The sequence below is a fragment of the Procambarus clarkii genome, chromosome 75, assembly GCF_040958095.1.
Source record: "Procambarus clarkii isolate CNS0578487 chromosome 75, FALCON_Pclarkii_2.0, whole genome shotgun sequence".
Classification (NCBI taxonomy): Eukaryota; Metazoa; Arthropoda; class Malacostraca; order Decapoda; family Cambaridae; genus Procambarus; species Procambarus clarkii.
In genome coordinates, this window is record NC_091224.1 from 26,496,702 (window position 1) to 26,509,512 (window position 12,811).

The following is a 12,811-nucleotide window of genomic DNA, read 5'->3' on the forward strand; positions in this document are numbered from 1 at the left end:
TATATATATATATATATATATATATATATATATATATATATATATATATATATATATATATATATATATATATATAATATAATATAATATATATATAATATAATAATACACACACACATACATGCATAATATAATATATATAATATTTGTATGTATTATTTACAATGAAATCACATTAACATAACCCGTCCTCAGACCAAGTCCACTACTTCCAGCAGTCGACCCCCAAAGACGCGTTCATCATTTTTAACATGCTGCTCATTAAAAACAGGAATTTTCTCAAATATAAATTAATATTATTATATATTAGCATATTGTGCATATTTAGGCATTGATTAGTTTAGGTTAGGAGTCTTAAATTCTGTTGGCCATTATGTGTACTTGTAGTACAGTGGTACCTCGGCTTACTTTAATCCGTTCCCAGAGATGGCTCATAAGCCGAATATTCATAAACTGAAGCAAATTTCCTCATAAGAAATAATGGAAATTGAATTAATCCCTTCCGGACTCCCCAAAAAATTAACTTCAAAGTAAATTTTATACATAATTTACCCAAATCTTCAGTACTAAAGTATGTACAAGTTATTAGTTACCTTTAATGATGACTCTTGTTGGCATATGGAAGACAGTGAGGAGGAGGAGGAGAGGTGTTACTATTTGGAAGAGGAATGCCCTTCCATTATAACATGAGGCAGTGATGACTTCTCAGGGGTACACACTCTGACATGTTTAACCTGCATACCACTAGGACCTGCTTGGGGCTCACTGTTTGTTTATCTCACTAAAAACCTGTCTAGTGACACTTGTTTTTCCCTATGTTGTAACACTTGTCTGAAGTGAGACATCACATAGTCAACACATGTCATTAAAAAGATTTAACACAACGGCCTACTACAGCCTACTACTCTGAGGGAATTAATAAAAACTTTTCATCATCCTCAAGTGTTTGTGTTCTTTGTTTCGTGATTGTTGATGCACCTTTTGCCACTTTAGCACTCATAATGTAATTTTTCTTAGCAAGTACAGTGCATAGCATTGACAGATTAGTTGTACTGCCTATCTAGTTCAACAACCCGTGCACCATTTTTACGTTTATTAATGAGCTCTTGTTTTTTCTCTATGGTCATCCTCGCATGTGTTTCACCTGGTTGATACCTGGTTGATGGGGTTCTGGGAGTTCTACTCCCCAAGCACGGCCCGAGGCCAGGCTTGACTTGTGAGAGTTTGGTTCACTAGGCTGTTGCTTGCAGCGGCCCGCAGGCCCACATATCCACCACAGCCTGGTTGGTCCGTAACTCCTTGGAGAAAATGACCTAGTTTTCTCCTGAAGATGTATGTCCACGGTTGTTCCGGCAATATTTCTCATGCTTGCTGGGAGGATGTTGAACAATCATGGACCTCTGATGTTTATACAGTGTTCTCTGATTGTGCCTATTGCATCCCTGTTCTTCACTGGTTCTTTTCTGCATTTTCTTCCATATTGTTCACTCCAGTATGTTGTTATTTTACTGTGTAGATTTGGTACCTGGCCCTCCAGTATCTTCCATGTGTATATTATTTGATATCTCTCGTCTTCTTTCTAGTGAGTACATTTGGAGAGCTTTGAGACGATCCCAATAATTTAGGTGCTTTATTGCATCTATGTATGCCATATATGTTCTCTATTCCCTCTATTTCAGCAATCTCTCCTGCTCAGAAGGGGGAAGTGAGTACTCCAGACAGGACAGTACAAGTGATTTGTATAATACAGTACAACCATTGTGACGGGATCCGTCACAAGATCCGTTTTCTTGGCTTGAATCTTACCACTGTCTCTCTTGGGACCCATGGCGAGATATATAATAACAACTTTTATGTTCAAATACCCAAAAATAAAAAATAAAATAAAATAAACTAATTCTTTACAAAGAATTCGGGCGCGATTGTCACTAGGCAGGAGGCACTGGTAAACTGAAGCGCGATCGCCATGCCACCACGCACTAGGTTGGCCATACGCGTATCAAGAAACTTATTTCCCGAGGCAAAGTTCATAACCCAAAAAGTTCGTAAATAGGGGTATTCTTAAGCCGAAGTGTCACTGTACTTTGGGTGAAGCATTTACGGCATTGTGGTTCGAACAAAAATTGTCAGCGAAGCACTTGTTCCAGAAGTGTTCAGACGTCATCAGTTGCGAGTCATGTGTCAACCGTTTTTCATTCATAAACGGGGTTTGGGGGTGCATGGAATAGACGTTTGCCTTTGTTTATGAGGACGGGCTGCATTAACGTGATGTATCAATAAGAGGCTTACAATTGAATCCCAATCAAGATTTTAAGCATTGTTCCCATACACATTTGCTAATGGTTCAGTAGTTCTCTAAAACTTCTTGTCAACTGCACAATGAAATCACATTACATGACGTACAATGAGAAAATCAGTAGGAGCCATGAGGATTATTCAAACTAGCATGGAAGTAGCAAGAAAGAAGGTTTACAGTCAACCGCATGTTGTGGGGCTTCTCTTACCACCCCTATTTGATTGTCAACTTTATTGTGTATGATTACAAAATATGTGTGACACTAACATAACTATTAGAAGTGAAATGAAAAACACACCAACGGGATACATTAATAATGAATGACATAAACAGATTCTATCACTATCGCAAGTCAGACACCTCAAACTTTTTAGAGGTTGGACACATGCCCAAGATGCACCAGGTGTTTGCCCTTTGAACTGCGACACTTAGGCACTAGAACAAAAAGCTTTTTGCTCTTTGGTCTTTTGTAACACTGATTAGTTTGTTGCCTAGTTTTTTATTTATTTATTTATTTATATATAAATGTACAAGAGTTTTTACATTCTTGCAAAGCCACTAGCACAAATAGCATTTCGGGCAGGTCCGTAATCTTAATTTTCCCTGGAATACGACCTGCCAAATCATTTTAACAAGCAGGTACCCAAATACTGCTGGGAGAACAGAGGCTTCCCAGCCAGGATATGAATCCAGGCAAAATCGCTCGTGAAACGCGGGGAATGTGTGTGTTACCCAGGGCTGGTGGCTGAGTGGACAGAACACTGGATGCGTGATCCTATGGTCCCGGGTGCCGGCGAGAAACGATGAGCAGAGTTTCTTTCACTCTGATGCGCCTGTTACCTAGCAGTAAATAGGTACCTGGAAGTTAGTCAGCTGTTACGGGCTGCTTCCTGGGGGTGAAGGTCTGGTCGAGGACCGGGCCGTGGGGACACTAAAGCCCCGAAATCATCTCAAGAAGATACCCCCTGCACCATGTGGACTACTCCTTCAGGAACTTCAGTGCACATTTTTCTCATGAACCAAGGGTCTCTGAGCTGATTGGAACACAGCTGTAGCAGTGTGCCAGACCTCTGTATTGATGGCTTTCTGCATTCCCTGAACAAAGTAGCACCATTTCCTTAGCTTGTGCTATGTTGGAGTTGGGTATTGGCCAGTGTGGAAGTGCACGCATAGTTCCACACCACTAGTTTGCCATCCTTCCAATGAAACATGGCGACTCCATCTGAACGCTTCTGAGGTTCATTGGGTCTGTATAGGTGTGGTTCTCTTTGTGCCAGGCAATGAGCTGTGGCAAGGCTCCTCTTGATGATGCCCTTGAATTTTTCATGTCGTGCAATCTTACCCTATGATTTACAACATACCAGACCATGATGACCATATTGGTATGATTGTTGTGCTCCCACAGATACACCTGTGTTCGGTGAGGATGTGGATGGCAAGGCGAAGGGCAACTCCAATACGGAGAGCGTTGAGATTAAGGCGAGTTACCAGGGCTGCATTGGATACAGCAAATAAAAAAGTTACTGCTAGAAGGCAGGCTTTGTTCTTAGCAGATGCATTTTCAAGCATCATTGTGGCAGTCTTTTCCATTATGGGGACCATCCCAGTGAGCCTGTCTGTGGTCAGAGGTAAAGGGTTTGGAATGGTTTCCTACTGACTGGCTGTTTTGATGAACTTTGGATCGTGAGTTCCTACAGAGCCTCGTGCTCTTCCCTACTAATTCGTTTGGTGCTGTGAATGAGGATAAGAATGCTGGAAGTGCTACCTCAGTTGCCTACCGTAAACCTATTCCCCAAAATCTAACTGGTAGTGTTGCTTGGTCTCCCTGACTGTTATCCAAGTCTAGGTTGAGTGCCTTCCTGAATATTGACTTCAGGAGCTCATCATATAAACTTAGTAGTGGGTTGCCATGCCAAAAGTGGTTACACAATGATCATAACTTACAAAATACTAACAAGAATAGACCAAATTGACAAAAAGGAATTCCTGAAACCAGCAACTTAAAGAACAAGAGGACACACATTCAAGCTAAGAAAACAGAGGTGCCAAAAATTAGAACATTTTCTTTCGCAAACAGTGGTAGACGGTTGGAACAAACTAAGTGAGAAGGTGTTGGAGGCCAACACCACCTCACTTAGTTTGTATACAAACCGTCAGTAGCTTCAAAGCATTATACGACAAAGAGTACTGGGAAGACAGGACACCATGAGTGTAGCTCTCGTCCTGTAACTACACTTAGGTAATTACAAACACACAATAGTATCATATCGTATTTATTCTTCAATGAAAACAAAAATTTAGTTATGAAGGTGGTGGTTGAGAAAATTATTGGCCTGTCATCAGGTAGAAAATTGGTAATTTTTAATTATATATGAGTGCTACCTCAGATGCATTGAATGCATCATATTGGTTCATATTTGAAAAAGATACATGTGTACAGACATATCAGAGGCAAATTGCACATGCAATGTGAGTGCAGAATAAAATATGGCATTAACCTGCCTTGCAGCAGTGAGAGAGCTGTCTACTGAGCCTTATTGTAAGTGATGTTAAAGCTTCAGAGTACTAACTATATTGTCTCGGTTAATACTCTGGAAACTTGTAGAACAGCTGAGGAGAGGTTGAGTGTGCTGGTAGCAATTGTGTACATCTCATGATCACAGTGCTGTATTGTATTCACATTGTGTGCATCTCGTGATTACAGTATTCATATTGTGTATGCATCTCATGATCGTTGCATTCACACTGTGTGCATGTTTTGATCACTGTATTGACATTGTTGGCATCTCGTGATTATTGCATTAACATTGTGTGTATGTATTCCATGATCACAGTATTCACACTGTATGTGCATCTCGTGGTGACAGTATTCATGTCGTGTGCATCTCGTGGTGACAGTATTCACGTTGTGTACATCTTGTGATGTATTCACATTAAGAAACACTAAGGAGTTAAGTTGTACTGGCTAGTATGCTGATAAGAACCCTATCCTCAAGTTATAACTTTGAGTAATTTATATGGGCATTTACCTGATAAATATGACACCAATAAAAGCAAAATCCAGCTGCCTTAGATATTATTGGCTCCAAATGTACTTTGCAGTGTATTTTAATAGTTAATTTATGTGCCATAATCAATATTTATTTTATCTTTTTACTTAATGTTTTCTATCGCTTATGGAGAATCTGAAATTTTATTGCGTGGTGTGTGTGTGTGTGTAATTACCTAAGTGTAATTACCTAAGTGTAGTTACAGGATGAGAGCTACGCTCGTGGTGTCCCGTCTTCCCAGCACTCTGTCATATAACGCTTTGAAACTACTGACGGTCTTGGCCTCCACCACCTTCTCACCTAACTTGTTCCAACCGTCTACCACTCTGTTTGCGAAGGTGAATTTTCTTATATTTCTTCGGCATCTGTGTTTAGCTAGTTTAAATCTATGACCTCTTGTTCTTGAAGTGCCAGGTCTCAGGAAATCTTCCCTGTCGATTTTATCAATTCCTGTTACTATTTTGTATGTAGTGATCATATCACCTCTTTTTCTTCTGTCTTCTAGTTTTGGCATGTTTAATGCTTCTAACCTCTCCTCGTAGCTCTTACCTTTCAGTTCTGGGAGCCACTTAGTAGCATGTCTTTGCACCTTTTCCAGTTTGTTGATGTGCTTCTTAAGATATGGGCACCACACAACAGCTGCATATTCTAGCTTTGGCCTAACAAAAGTCATGAACAATTTCTTTAGTATATCACCATCCATGTATTTAAATGCAATTCTGAAGTTAGAAAGCATAGCATAGGCTCCTTGCACAATATTCTTTATGTGGTCCTCAGGTGATAGTTTTCTATCTAGAACCACCCCTAGATCTTTTTCTTTATCAGAATTCCTTAAAGATTTCTCACATAATATATAGGTTGTGTGAGGTCTATGTTCTCCTATTCCACATTCCATAACATGACATTTATTAACATTAAATTCCATTTGCCAAGTGGTGCTCCATCTACTTATTTTGTCCAGGTCTTCTTGAAGGGCATGACAATCATCTAAATTTCTTATCCTTCCTATTATCTTAGCATCATCAGCAAACATGTTCATATAATTCTGTATACCAACTGGTAGATCATTTATGTACACAATAAACATCACTGGTGCAAGAACTGAACCCTGTGGTACTCCACTTGTGACATTTCTCCATTCCGATACATTGCCTCTGATTACTGCCCTCATTTTTCTATCGGTCAGAAAATTTTTCATCCATGATAGAAGCTTACCTGTCACCCCTCCAATATTTTCCAGTTTCCAGAACAACCTCTTATGTGGAACTCTGTCGAAAGCCTTTTTTAGGTCCAGATAGATGCAGTCAACCCAACCATCTCTTTCCTGTAATATCTCTGTGGCTCGATCATAGAAACTGAGTAAATTCGATACACAGGATCTTCCAGATCGAAAACCATACAGTCTGTCTGATATTATATCATTTTTCTCTAGGTGTTCTACCCATTTAGTTTTGATTAGTTTTTCCAATACAGTACTTTCACTATTACACTTGTCAATGATACAGGTCTATAATTGAGGGGGTCTTCCCTGCTGCCACTTTTGTAGATTGGAACTATGTTAGCCTGTTTCCACACGTCTGCTACGATTCCTGTACACAGGGATGCCTGAAAGATCAGGTGAAGTGGAATGCTGAGCTCAGATGCACATTCTCTCAGAACCCATGGTGAAACGCCATCTGGGCCAGCTGCTTTGTTCTTACAGAGCTCCTTGAGCATTTTTTCCACTTCGTCTCTAGTCATCTCTATGTGCTCTATGTTGTTCTCTGGAATTCTTATTGTATCTGGTTCCCTAAAGATTTCATTTTGTACAAACACACTTTGGAACTTTTCGTTTAGTGTTTCACACATTTCCTTTTCATCTTCCGTGAATCTATTTCCCATTTTCAACCTCTGAATATTATCCTTTACCTGCAATTTGTTGTTTATGAATTTATAGAATAGACCTGGTTTTGTTTTACATTTGTCTGCAATCCCTTTTTCAAAATTTCTTTCTGCCTCTCTCCTCACTGCCATGTAGTTGTTTCTCGCATCTTTGTATCGCTGGTATGTTTGGGGGTTCGGCCTCTTTCGGCGTGTGTGTGTTTACTAATTGTGTTTTTGCGGGGGTTGAGCTTTGCTCTTTCGGCCCGCCTCTCAACTGTCAATCAACTGTTTACTAACTGCTTTTTTTTTTTCTTTTTTTTTTCCCACACCACACACACCCCAGGAAGCAGCCCGTGACAGCTGACTAACTCCCAGGTACCTATTTACTGCTAGGTAACAGGGGCACTTAGGGTGAAAGAAACTTTGCCCATTTGTTTCTGCCTCGTGCGGGAATCGAACCCGCACCACAGAATTACGAGTCCTGCGCGCTATCCACCAGGCTACGAGGCCCCCAAAAGGGTGGGGGGCCACACACACACACCCTACGAGGGTGTGTGTGTTTGAGAGAGAGAGAGTGTGTGAGAGAGAGTGTGTGTGAAAGAGAGTTAGTGAGTTCCCCAGAAATACCATCACTGCTGTTATAATGGAAGGGATCTCCTTCCAAACACTAACACCTCTCCTCCTCTCCACCTTCCTCACTGTCTTCCATATGCCAACAAGAGTCCTCAATATAGGTAAGGTACCTCTGAGTATTATTCTGTATAAAATGTTTATTTTTAGTTAATATTTTTGGGGGTGGAGAATGGATTAATTCAATTGACATTATTTCTTATGGGAAAATTTGTTTTGGTTTTCAAATCGTCTCCAGGAACGAATTAAATTTGAAAACTGAGGTACCAGTGTATACCACAATAAAAATGCAGAACCAGAAAATAGGATTGGTTCAATAGAAATTGCAAGGGGGGCCAGAGAGGAAATGGTACACTATAGGAAGAGGCCTAACCCTCAGCACTACAGTCAAGACTCAAATACACAGCAGTGAGGAGAGAGGCAGAAAGAAACTCTGAGAAAGGTGTAGTGAACAAGTGTAAAACAATCCAGGACTTTAATATAATTTCATTAAAAGCAAGCTGCATGTAAAGGATAAAATCAGGAGATTGAGAATGGGGAACAGGTTTAATTAGAATGAAAAAGAAATGTGTGAAACACTAATTGAACAGTTCAAAATTGTTCATGCAAAAGGATTTCAGAGAGGTGGATATACTGCCAATTCTAGAACATACCATACAGTACATAAAGGTGTCTTGAGACAAAGTGGAATGTTTAGTCATGGGGCTAGGAAAAAAATAAAGCTGTTGAACCAGATGGAGTTTCATCTTGGGTGCTGAGAGAATGTGCAACTTAGCTGAGCATCCCACTCCAATTGATATTCCAGACCTCTTTGTCCACAGGAATATTGGCAGATATTTGGAAAAGGGCAAACAGTTCCAATCTACAAAAATGGTAGCCAAGAAGACCCCTCTAAATTATAGACCTGTGTCATTAACAAGCGTGTTAGTCAAAACACTAGAATTTTTTTTTTTAAACCAAATGTCATTAATTTCTTGGAAAGTAATAACATAATAAGACAATATAGTCTTCAAACATGAAGGTCCTGTGTAGCAAATCTACTTTGTTTTTATGATAAGAGCCACAGAGATTCTACAGGAAAGAGAAGGTTGGGTTGAATGTGAATCTGGACCTAAAAAATGGCTTTTGACAGTCCCACTCAAAAGATTGTTTTTGGAAACAAACATGCTGGAGGGGTGATAGGACGACAACTGACATAGATAAAAAAAAATTCTGACAAAGATGAGAGCGGTAATCAGAGGCAGTGTATCTAACTGGAGGAGTGTTACTAGCGGAGTACCACAGGGTTCAGTTCCTGCCCCAGTAATGTTCGTCTACATAAACGATCTACCAGAGGGAGTAGAGAATTATGTGAATATGTTAGCAGATAAAGCAAAGATACTGGAGAAGATAGGAGACGTATATGGTTGTCGTGCCCTTCAAATTAATCTAGATAAAATAAGTGGAGCACCATGTGGCAAATGGAATTCAGTGTGAATAAATGCCATGTTATAGAATGTGGAACAGAAAAAAAAAAAAGACCACACAACCTACAAATTATGTGGAAAGAACTTAAAAAGATATTGGGATGATTCTGGATAGAATGTCACCAGAGAAACACACACACAGGACATTGTTTTGAGGTGCATATGCTGCACTCTCCATCTTCAGAATTTCTTTTAATTACATGGTTGGTGAAATCCTAAAGAAACTGTTCATGACTTTTGTGAGACCAGAATTGGAATATGCAGCAGTTGTATGGTGCCAATAACTGAAGAAGCACATCAGTAAACTGAAAGGTGCAACAGCATACTACAAAATGGCTTCCAGAACTGAAAAACGAGAGTAATGAAGAAAGGCTAGAAGCATTAAATATGCCAAAGCTAGAACACAAGAGGCAATGTGATCACCACTTGCAAAATAATAATAACGGGAATTAACCAAATTGACAGAGGAATTCTTAAAACTGGAAACCTCAAGAACAAGAGGCGTTAGATTCAAGCTAGAGAAACAAAGATGCTGAAAACAAATTAGAAAGTTATCTTTTGCAAACAGAACGGTAGACAGAACAAGTTAACACTTTTCTGTCCCCAGCGCGCGCTCCCTAGCCTACCTCTAGGTGCACCGAGCGTTTCCTGGGAGCTCGCGGCTAGACTCAAATATGTATAGTGACACCTCGGCTAATGAATGCCCCTATTTACGAACATTTTGGGTTATGAACCCAATTTCTTCATAAAATCCAAATTGGGTTATGAGCTTTGCCTCGGGAAATGAAGTTTGTTGATACGCATATAGCTGACCTAGCGCGTGGTGGCACGGCGCCTGAATTCTTTGTAAATAATTATTTTTTTCGGATTTTTTGGTATTTGAACATAAGTTATTATATCCCCCCTTTTATCCAACCCCCCTCCTCCCTGTCTCCCATACACCTCCCCCCTCCTCCCTGTCTCCCATACACCTCCCCCCTCCTCCCTGTCTCCCATACACCTCCCCCCTCCTCCCTGTCTCCCATACACCTCCCCCCTCCTCCCTGTCTCCCATACACCTCCCCCCTCCTCCCTGTCTCCCATACACCTCCCCCCTCCTCCCTGTCTCCCATACACCTCCCCCCTCCTCCCTGTCTCCATACACCTTCCCACCCTCCTCACCGTCTTCCAGTCACCAACAAGAGTTGTTAGTAAAGATAAGTAATAATTTGTGCGTACTTTAGGACTGAAGATTTGGGTGAATTAGGCATAAAATTTACTTTGAAGCAAATTTTTTGGGAAGTCTGGAACGGATAAATTCAATTACCATTATTTCTTGTGGGAAAATTCGCTTCAGTTTACGAATATTCGGCTTTCGAGCCATCTCTGGGAACGGATTAAATTCGTAAGCCGAGGTACCACTGTACTCTTCAGCTTTTCTCACCTCCATTTTCGTGTTGTGGCATTCATTTTGGTATCTTTTTGTTTGTAATAGACTTCCCTATAGGGATATATACATATGAAGACCAAAAGTCTGGCGTGCCACCAGCACAAAACCCACAAATCGGGTGAGGGTTACCCGTGAGCACACAACCCCTCCAAAATGTGTCTACTCTTTTGGGATTCTCACCTCAATTCTTGTGCTATGTCGTTCATTTTGGTATCAATTTGTTCGCAATAAAATTCCCTACAGGGTTATATGCATACACGTAAAGTCCAAAATCCCAGTGCGTCCTCCCTTTTTCCCCGCAGCAAAGGTAAAATTCAGCCAAGCGTTAGCCGTGAGCGAGCACGCATTTGCATACCTGCTACACCTGCACACAAATATGTATAATCTTTTTAGTTTGATCCGTGCCTTGATGCCACATGGCCCCTAACAGAAAACGGGAAGACACTGGTGCAAAGTTTAAAACACGTCCCAAAATGATCGGATAAAAAATGTAATTTTAACAAATATATTAAATTTGGACATCAGCTACGTCCCTCCCACACATCCGCAGAGATAATTGTGAACGTCATGTACTTCCCTCCCGAATGAAAATGTTGTGTGAGAAGATGATGGTGGCCAAAACCGTCAATACAGTAGTTTCAAAGCATAAAAGAGTATTTACTTATGATAGTGCTGGGAAGATGCAACACAAGCGTAGCTCTCATCCTATAACTACACTTGGGTAATTACACACACAGTATACAGTATTAAATAAATAAAACTTTAATGTATGAGATAGTCAACTACAGCTATTCTATAGACAGACCATGCAACTAGCTTTCACACATTTATTAGACAATCGCTAGAGGCCTTCTTTGTGTGAAAATGGGCAACGATAATATATGCAAGCCCACAGTGTAATCCTCATTAAAGAGACTTTTGGAATACTTTGAATATACAGTATAAATAGTTTGTGACCTTAGCTTCATAGTGAATGATGCATGGACTGAATGACAAGGAAACTGTTGAGGTGAAATTGGCAGCTCGGAGAGTGTTGCTGTATTAATACTTACTTAGTTTTGATTTGCTTTTATCTTCTAAGATATTTCTTTAGCTACACATTGAAGCTACCTCATTATCTCATAAATGAAGGCTCACAAAACCTTACTTAAATCATTAATAAACTGGGCTGCTCTCTTCTTGCATCCTGTAATGTGTGTTACTAGCCATACATATTTGTGGCTCTATATGTTCAGCCAAATGAATAAAATATACAAATAAAACTCTTCTTTATTTATATACAAGCTTAACTGAACCCCTCTGGAGATACCTTATGGTAGTACTGTATTGTCATTTAAATTGTATCTATTTGTTAGGCAAAGTTTTAGGGTGATACCTTGAGAATGCTACATCACATTGGCTTCAAACTTATGACATTAATGTATGATAATAAAAGTCAGCTGATTATTCTTTCAGACATCTTCAGTTTTGACGCCCTGGTGTTTGAGAAGGTGCACTCCCACCCATAGAACTGTTGTACCCGACGTTGCGAGCAAGGGACCCTTTTATTGTCAAACCTCGTCTTTGTTGCTGAACCTGATCTCGAGGAACTGACGGTTCTTAAGGTGGCGATTGTGTGGGCGTACTCTCATGATGCACCCCACGGGGCATCATGAGTATACGCCCCCGCAATCAGTCTGGCAAGGAACTTATCAGGTGTCCTATCCTCTAATTGTGGCTCCATGGTGGATATGGGGGCTTATTCGTGAGTTATTACCTACTCGTTTCTATGCCACTGAATGATCCTCTTATAATTTTCCAGGCTCATGGGGTGGGCGACCAGGGCCCCCGAGTCGGACTGTGTTGGAAGACTGGGCTCTGTAGCCCCCTGCTACATTGGGCCCAGACCAAGCTGCTCCTTTTACCCTCCCAACTACCCCCCACTGCTCCCTCCTCTGTGGTAGGGTTGAGCCCCAAGCCCCTAGTGGTGACCACCTCATCACCTGGAGCGGCTACTTTCATTGTGACAACTGCGCCTTTTACTCCCACTAGGGGTGCTTGGCGCCAACACTCCCCCCCCCCAGATGCACTTGCATGA

At 40.7% G+C, this 12,811-nt stretch overlaps 1 protein-coding gene across 1 annotated transcript in view; it reads left to right on the top strand.

The window, feature by feature from the left end:
- The window catches only part of arr (low-density lipoprotein receptor-related protein 6), a 125,484-nt gene extending 112,930 nt beyond the window's left edge, over positions 1–12,554 (top strand). Inside the window, exon 24 of the mRNA XM_069313409.1 lies at positions 12,536–12,554. The gene's annotated coding sequence lies outside the window, so the exon portion shown is untranslated. The remainder of the gene's footprint in view (positions 1–12,535) is intronic.
- Positions 12,555–12,811: the final 257 nt, after the last annotated feature.